This window comes from Ictidomys tridecemlineatus, chromosome 1 (assembly GCF_052094955.1).
Source record: "Ictidomys tridecemlineatus isolate mIctTri1 chromosome 1, mIctTri1.hap1, whole genome shotgun sequence".
NCBI lineage: Eukaryota > Metazoa > Chordata > Mammalia > Rodentia > Sciuridae > Ictidomys > Ictidomys tridecemlineatus.
Window position 1 is genome coordinate 6,559,184 of NC_135477.1, and position 6,172 is coordinate 6,565,355.

The window sequence follows — 6,172 nt, forward strand, 5'->3', positions numbered from 1 at the left end:
GAAGCCCTGACGCAACAGCGTCTGATGTACAAGCACTTGGGGGCGGGCAGGCAGGGTTCCAACCCCAGCCTATCTGCTCTGCACCTTGGGCAAAGCCTTCACCTCTCTGAGCCTCATGCATAGAGTGACTACTGTGTCTTTACTGAGGTAAAATGTACAGTGAAATGCAGACTTTCCAATTCAGTGAATCTTGACAAAGTGTAATCAAAACCCAGGTCAAGACAGAGCATTCCTAAACTCCAGTGAATTCTCTCAGTCAAGTCCCTACTCCCGGACCCCTTTGGCCCTAATCAGGTGTTACCAGACACTGACCTTGCCCTCTGGGACTTCCTACCAGTGGAATCACACCGCACGGACTCATGTTTGTGGCTCTGTTCAGCATATTTTTGAGGTTCATGGACATTACTGCTATCATTGCAGTATCCGCACGTCATTCCCTTTAATCCACATCCATTATCGGATGCACAGATTGTCAGGTCTGTGTCCCTTCATCCATCTGTGGACATTTGGGCTGCTTCCAGTGGTGGTGATTGTGATTAAAGTGCTAAGAACATTTTTGTGGACCTGAATTTGCATTTCTCTTGGGTAAATTCGTAATGGCAACAGCACTCGGCTGTGTATTCCTCAGGGAACTCTGGAAGTGCTAGCCAGGCCCAGCACTGGTCCTGGGTTCCCCCAGCTGTACCCAGGTGAGGAAGGCAGGGACTCTGCTGGCCCATCCTGCAAGACACAGGCCTCTGCATGGACCCGGCTGGGATGTCCTCAGAGCCTCGCAGATCCTCGCAGCTCTTCCTCCAGGTTCTCCTTCCTGTCCTCTCTGGCACAGGGCTGAGACCTGCATCCCCTCCGAGGGCTCTGCCTGCCCCTCCTACCCACTCCCAGGCATTTGCTGCAATGACTCTCCTGTGTGTCTGGCCCTGTCCTGGCATCCACATAGATCCCGCCAAGGGTGAAATTGTGGGGCCATCCACTGCCCCCGTGGATGAGGACCCATCAGCAAGGTATGGGTGGAAGCACCTGGCATGCAGTGGGCCCTCGACCTGGCAGCATTGGCGGGATTTCTGCTTGGCTGGGTGGGGAGATCCGTCTGCAGTGCAGCTCTGAGGCCAGAGCTGGAGAAGGGAACTTTCCTCCCTTGATCAGGCCCTGCCATGGGCAGGGGGCAGTAGGAAAACCCTGATACATGGGCAGAGAGAGAATGGAAAGTAGGGAAGGAAGGTAAAGGAGGAAGGACCCAAAAAACTGACAAATCATCTTGCTTTCTACAGGTTATGACACGTGCCACACAACACATCCGCCTTTTGATCTCAGAAGACCCCATGAAGGAAGCAGGTGACAACCGACCCATATAACAGGTGAGAACCTGGCCTCTGCTGCCGCCACCCCTGCCCTGCCCTCTAAGCTCTCTGGAAGGCTTTGGCAAACCATTGTGCACATGTCGGGAGCCACAGTCCCCTCTATGATTATTGGCCTGGCCCCCACATCCTCATGTTCTGAGTTGGCCCCACTTTATAGAATCTCAAATGCCACAGCTGCTGAGACAGCAGATTTTTTTTTTTTTTGAGAGGTTTGGTCCTTGTGTCCCCCAGTTCCGGGGGTGACCATGGTGTCTGAGGTAGTGACCCACCATCTTACGACCATTCAATCATTCCTTCTAAGTCCCTGGTATGCACCAGGCATTGTGCTGTGAGGTATGGGTGGGAAGCACCTCATCACAAGAGTCTGCAGTGACCAAGACCCAGATCCTGGGGGCAGGAGGTTATAGTGGGGGGGGACCTGTTGTGATCTCCAGCAGTGAGAGGGGAGGGACACTGTTGCCATCTCTGAAGGTGGCTGATGACCATAAACAGTGCAGAGGCTTTGGAGACCAGCAGGGTGTTTGGAGTAATCCTGGGCACAGCTGTGGAGGCTCTCAGTAGCTGCATTTATACATCAGTTTCTGGAAGGTTGAAGGCCGTTTGGAGGGCACCAATGGCTCAGGGGAACCAGGAGGTTACAGCCCAGAATGCAGGGGACACAGAATGTTCCAAGGCTCCTTCGGCCTGGAGCAAACCTCCCCATCCCCATGTGGCTCCCTTCACTCTGCTCAGATGTCACCACCCAAGAACCTCAGGGTCACCCCACCTTCCTGGCCTCCCAGCCTGGTGGCCCCCAGCCTGGTGGCCCCCAGCCTGGCCCCTCTTACAGTGCTCCTTATGACCCGAGATCCTGCTGTTCTTTTCTCCCCACTGGAGTGGAAGCTCCCTGAGAACAAGGTCTGGATCTGAATGCTCTCTAGGCAAGGCACGGTGAGAGTTGGATGATGCCCCTCACCCCCATGAAAGATGCCCTCTTTGGGGCTCATCAGAATCCCCAGAACTCCTGAATATGTCCCTGTACAAAGCTAAAGGACTTTGCAGGTACAACTAAGTGTCTTTAGATTGGGGACACCGTCCTGGATAATCCAGGTGGGCTCAATGTCAGCACAGGGTCCTTGTAAGTGAAAGCGGGCAAGAGCTGGAGCCGGGAGAATGTGCAGGTGGGGAAGCACAGGGGTGTGCAGCCCCGAGCTAAGGAAGGGCAGCCTTGGAAGCTGGAAAAGGCCAGCAGACATTCTCCCGCAACCTCTCAAAGAGCCATTCAAGCCTGATGTCTGCCCAGCAAGGCTGCTTTCAGACTCCCCAGGACTGGGAGGTTTATGCGCTTAAAGCCTGAGTTTGTAGCAATGTGTGGCAGTAGCAGCAGGAAGTCCCCCCACGTGCTGAATGAAGACCACTGGGAGCCCTTGGGCCCATTAAGGGAGCACTCCCGCCACCCCACCGGTGGGACTCTCTTGGGGAAGCCGGAAGAAAAAAACACTCTGTAACTGTCCCCGAGGGAAGAGGAGTCGCTCCTTGTGAGGTGACCAGGTCAGGCTTGCCAGACCTGACACAGGGAGGGAAAGAGATGGGGAACAGAAAAGAGAGAACGGGGTAGGGTGGGGGAGGGCAGATGCCACATCCCCCAGCTAAGGGAATGTGGCTGAAAATTGGCACCACCACCCCTTGCCAGCAGGGCAGGCCACTTGCTAAAGAACCCTGCCCTCTAAAGCCACTGCTGGAACGGGGGAAGGTGGGAGAAAGGGTGCCTGGGGATTTGGGTTTCTACCTGGCTCTGGCATTAGTGCTCACCAGGGCAGGATCCTAGAGGTAGGAGACTAAGTGATGACAGAAATGGGGGACCTCACGAGGTAACTCAGGTGAGGGCAGCAATACCTGGCTGGGCGAGGTATACACTGTTTGGGTGTATGAGGGTTTTTCTTGTATGTGAGTGAAATCACACCACACACACTCCTCCGCACCTTGCTTTCCCCTTCCCCGCTCCTTACTGTATCTGGTCTGTGTCAGTGAACATGCCGCTGTTAGATCCACCTGAGTCTTTAGAGAGGCAGGCCAGGTTCCACGGATGGTGGTCCCACCATGATGGTTTCGTTCTTCATGATATGGGAGCACACGACACCGGCAGATGGGTACCGTCAAATGCCACCGCAGCTACCACTGCCACCTGAGCAGAATGGGACTCTCTTTCACTTCCTCCCGCTTTCCCCCTGGAGCCCAGCCCTGCACGCTTCAGTCACTGCCATCTCTGAGGAACTGTGAGATCTCCTTCTAGTTTGGCACCAGGTCTGAGAAATAAGTTGGCAAGAAGGGAAAAGTTCACTACCTGTGCACAGGAACTATTTTTTCTTTCTCAATTTGCTGCCTGACTTTGGTTTGTTAAAACCCACAGTGAATAAAATGACCTTGGAAACTGGCCTGGGGCTGGGTTTTCCTGTGTGGTTGAAGCCAGAGAGCAGGAGCTTTGAGGGAGGATCCTGGTGTATACTCATATTTTTCAAATTCAAGACAAATTAGATGAGGAAAAAAAAAATTCCAGCAGGAACTGGGTGTGCCTAACATTGTTCAAATATCTAGCCTATTACTAAGGACCTTTTCTGGAAGATTGGCTCTTCTTGTTCAAAAAAGCATTGCTGGCACCTAAAGTTAGTAGTTTTTGCCTTTTTTTTTTTTTGCCTTGTTTTTTAAGCTTATTCTCCCCCACTCCCTAGAAGCAGCAATCTGAAGTCTATTTCCCTAGCTAAATATTTCTTCATCAAGGATCCACACATATTGGCACTTGGGAGAAACTCCTATGCCCAACGAGATTGATTGCAGCAGGTAAAATCAAATAAGAAAAAAAAAAAAAGACATCAAAGATTTCCTTGAACTTTCTAAAGCTGATAGAAGAGTTGAAGGGGCCCTGGCCACCCAACAAGGTCTCCTATGTGGTTGACATTGGGAGAGGAACCCTGCCAAGCCTACCAAGGACCAAGGTCGGGAACACAGCAAGCAGCAATTCCATGGCCAGAAGGTGGGAGGCGGCAGCCCTGTGTCCCTGTCTGCTGGCCCACAGGATGTGCCCAAGCCCCACCTCTGTGTTTCCCACGACCCAGCAGGCACTTTCCAGTGCAGTCTCTCCCAGGTTCACAGGGAGAAGGAAAGCACACAGGTAACTGTCCCGTTTAAGATTGAATGGGATGTTCAGGATATTTGTGATGAGTGTCCACTGGGTCAGAGACTGAACCAGGTCCCTACACATCTTTTAGGAAGACAGTAAAACACTTTGTTGAGGAACCCTAGAAGCAGGGAGGGAAGAACATGTTGCTCTGGGCAAAGCCATTTCCTGCCAGGTTCACATTGCACCTCTCTCGGAGGTCCCATGACTCAACTGGATGGCCACTGTCATCTGAGTGAATGATGGAGTGGCCAAAGCCACCAGCTTGGCAGCCAAACTGCCTGAGTTCCAGCCTTGGCTCCACCACTTAATGTCCTTCAACCCAGGTGCACACAGGTTGTCTAATCCCTCAGTTTCCTCAGCTGTAAACAGGAGCTGATTAATAATCGCTTTGCCTTCTAGGCCATTCTAAGTATTGCACTAGATACTTATGTGCAAGGAAGCACATTCCTGACCCTTCAAAAGGGCCTGACAAGTGTCAGCTGTGGTTATCATCCTGAGTACCTCATCCCTAGACTAACCGGCCAGTCTGAATCACAACAGGTCAGGGGCTGAAATGGATAAAAAGCACCAGGTCAGAGTGCTGCACAGACCAAGGGTATGGCTGTGTTTCCCATGGCTGAGATACGAGGCATCCCCCAAAAGCTCATTCATGAAACAATGCAAGAAAGTTCAGAGGTGAAACGGTCGGGTTATGAGAGTTTTAACTTAATCATTAACGCCGTAGTCCTCTGGTAGGGTTTCACTGGACGATAACTGTAGGCAGGTAGCATGTGGCTGGAGGAGGTGGGTCCCCGAGGGCATGGCTTTGGGTACATTTTACTCTTGGTGAGCGCAGTTTTCTCTCTGCTTCCTGGTGCGATGTTTGAGCTGCTCTCCTCCCCTACACTCTTTTGCCATGATGTCTGGCCACACCTCAAGCCCTGAGGAATGGACTTGGCCATCTGTGGACTGAGACCTCTGAGACCATGAGCGCCAAATAAACTTTCCTCCTCTAAAATTGTTCTTGCTGGGTCTTTCGGTCACAGCAGTGAAAAAGCTGACTTAAAACATCAGCAATAAGGACTTGGTAGTCACCTGGGTAGAAGTCCCCAGACCTGTCTGTGCTTCAGAGGACAGAGGAGACAGAAGAACTGTTTTAAGCCCTCCAGGGGGTCCGGATGGGTGAGCAGGTTTGTGGACAACCAGGCTGCTCCAGTTTCCACCTCGGACAGCTGGGAAACAGAAGGCCGGGGGAAGCGACTTGTCCAAGGTCCAGCCATCAACTAGTGGCCATGTCAGTGCCTGCCATCTGGTTCTCAGAGCCCTACAGTCCTTCCTTCACACAGGGCTTCTGTGGCCATGGCCATAGAGAAAACCAGCAAGAACTCTTCGTGTTCTTCAAAGAACTTAAACAAACAAACAAACAAACAACAACAACAGAAACCCTTTGTAATTGTCTATGGACAGAATGCCTTTATTTTATTTGCTTTATTTGTGTGTGTGTGTGTGTGGTGTGGTGCCAAAAATTGAACCCAGTGCCTCACACATGCTAGGCGGGCACTCTGTCACTGAACTACAACACCAACCCTCAAAAGAACTTTAGAACCCAAAATGTACAAGAGTAAATTTCCTGCCAAGGTATTTAAACATTTCCTTTAAAAGAAAACAAACTTGATGA

The 6,172-nt window shown here is 51.6% G+C and overlaps 1 pseudogene across 1 annotated transcript in view; it reads left to right on the plus strand.

Moving 5' to 3' along the window:
* The window catches only part of LOC144367606 (non-histone chromosomal protein HMG-17 pseudogene), a 31,907-nt pseudogene that overhangs the window by 7,910 nt on the left and 17,825 nt on the right, over nucleotides 1-6,172 (plus strand). Inside the window, exon 2 of the transcript XR_013427167.1 lies at nucleotides 1,269-1,355. The product of XR_013427167.1 is annotated as a non-histone chromosomal protein HMG-17 pseudogene (transcript). The remainder of the gene's footprint in view (nucleotides 1-1,268; nucleotides 1,356-6,172) is intronic.